Raw genomic sequence first — 2,849 nt, forward strand, 5'->3', positions numbered from 1 at the left:
GAAACTTGTAATCATGCAAGTTGTATAGTATGATGAATGAAAATCTTCATCTTTAGAAAATTAAGACTAATTCCTTGTTCACATGTATATGTGAGTCAAGTGAAGGACTAAGGGATCAAGTACACATTCTTGTGCACTGGTCAAGTCAACCACAAAAGATCGATAAGATTACTCGACATGATTTACTAAAGTTTAGTAAATATGGTTATACTTACAAGTTTAAGTATAGTTCTAAATCATTGGAAAAGTTTCGATTTATTGCAGAACGAATCAGAAGAATCAAATTAGGCAGAGAGATAAAAGTTTCTCAAATTTGAAAAGATGGGAGAGTACTTTAGTATCATGTTTTGTGATCATCTTGATGATTAAGAAACCATTTCAAAATTGGTCCTCTAAGGACATCTTAGTGCATTCTTATGGCTAAGAAAAAGAGTCAATAATTGTTAAATTGGTTAAATCAAGAAGATGAGTCATACTTCGTTCCAAAACAAGTCTTAGAGTCATACTCCAAGATTGTAATTTGAGTGACATATCTTAAAAAAGGTTTATAACACTAGTCAAATGTAAGAGTAAAATGTTTCCTACTCTTGAACATTTGAATTTGGTAAGTTGTGATGTTTTGGATAAAACAAAGACTGACTAAGGCCAATTGTGTGAAGTGTTTGCGTTGTAAAGAATCCACACTATCTCTTGAATATTTGGCAAGAGAGTCTTATATGTCAAGAGGAGAGTGAGAGTCTTAAAGATCCTGGAAGAATTCCAAGATCTAATCAAGAATAAAACTTGTAGTTTATCACTAGCACACGACTTGAGTTTTATAACCTATCGTGCTGACATATTCCTATTTATGTGCCCATTCCAGTTAAAGTTGGCTTTACATATGAATTCTAAGAGTTCTCAATTGGTTGCATAACAACTTGGAAGCAATGGCAGGCCCTTGTGCTGTCAGGTGGCAAGAAGTTAAGACTGCACAAGTTCAATCCATATGAGTTTGGATTTGTCACTAACCTTGTCTTGTGATTATGGTTCTAACAAATTCACATGAATAGGAACACATACACCATACAATCTAAGTGTCATAAGGTTTCTCTCCGATTCATGAAAATGATGGTGAGGAAACGCTTTCACTAAGTATATTTTAAGTAGATAACAATTGTGATATTTACATTCTCAAAGTCGTTAGTGGAGCGTGTGTGGTTAACCGACACACTAACATGGACTTGTGAGGAATGGCAAAGGTCTAAACAATTGAGACTATGATTACGGCATCCTTTTTCATAGTTCTGAAATTGTTTAGACACACATATGTGCTATCTAAGGAAAGGTGTATGATTTAGATAAAGTTTTTATCAAAGCATCTCGTATCAAAAGTCTAAACTTTGGTAAGAAAGTCAATAAAGTATTGATTTCTAGAAGTACAGCTGATTTCTGAGTGCATGACAAAGCTAGTGGGAGCATAAGTGTTATGCTGGTAATTCTCATGTTAGTGGGAGCATGATAATTATAATAAGTGTTGCAAGTTAGCAATGTTAATTATAGGAAACAAAAGTTTCAATCGGGAAAAAGTTGTTTTGCTATAATTAAGGGAGAGGAAATTATACTTCATTTCAAATCTAAAAGCTTAGATTGTGACATTTTAATCAAATTTAGTCAAATATATATATGAATGTTATGTTGGAATGGTTCAACATAAGGAAATTCTATATATGGGGATATTATTTGTGTTCTAAAATTCGATTATGATTACGACATCCCTTTTCATAATATGAATTATGAGAACATGGCAAATAGAAATAGAAATATTATAGCAAAAGACTGGTCTAGTATCATGTCTTTATGTGAGATATCATGAATCGTGTCCCATATGCTTCGGATATAGGATCGATTGCATGTGCTATAATATTCATATGTTCTAAATTTTTCCAAATGCCTAGAGCATTAAGAGGGAAAAAGTACTAGAATTGGATATGACTAATTTGATTAAGCAATTGTCAAGGACAATCTAAGGTTTACCAAAGATTGGTTGATCAGGGACAGTTGGAAGTATAGTGTTAATTTTGGAAAGACCATATTGACATATTATGAAAAGAGGCAACCATTGTTCAAAAGTGATAGTCAAAATGGGAATATGGAGTTGTCTCCATAGGTGGAAGTTATTCAATTTGTATAAGATTAGAAAACTTAATGCAAGAAGGATGTTCAAAACAATGTACTTTGAATATGAGACTTCGTTTCCATGGAATGGATCTCCATTGGAATACTTTGTAATGTTTGTTGACAAGTCTTTGTGACTTTATGCATAATCATTACAAGAGGATCAGTGCATATAAGTTTAAAATCTAACAGATTTAGGTAGATGACAGGAATTTGGAATTCTTGCATTTACGGTAAGGATTTGGGATTGTGAAATGAGAATCATTGGAATTATGTTTAATCGATCTATTTCACAAAGTAAAGATCATAGACAAACTTAGTGTGCATACTTGGTGTATGGCATAACTAATGTTTGGAAAAACATAGTGTGCATACTTGGTGTATGGCATGACTAGTGTTTAGAAAACATAGTGTACATGCTCGGAGCATGGGACAACTATTGTTTTAATTCAAGTATAAAGTTGATAGTTTGAAACAGTATGCAATGAATAATACATAATCAATATGGTGATAAATAAAAGGTGTTCTATTTGTATTCATAAGTTCTGAGACCATATTGGATTCGATTATTCTTGTGTTTCACTTTGCATGTTTTGACTTCCAGAATAACTAGGTCATTCTTCCTGAATGACTAAGTTGTTCAAACCATCCACAATCGGTCATATGTTGGAAGTAGATATGAATCAAGACTGTCA

The sequence above is a fragment of the Lactuca sativa genome, chromosome 8 (genome assembly GCF_002870075.4).
Source record: "Lactuca sativa cultivar Salinas chromosome 8, Lsat_Salinas_v11, whole genome shotgun sequence".
Lineage (NCBI taxonomy): Eukaryota > Viridiplantae > Streptophyta > Magnoliopsida > Asterales > Asteraceae > Lactuca > Lactuca sativa.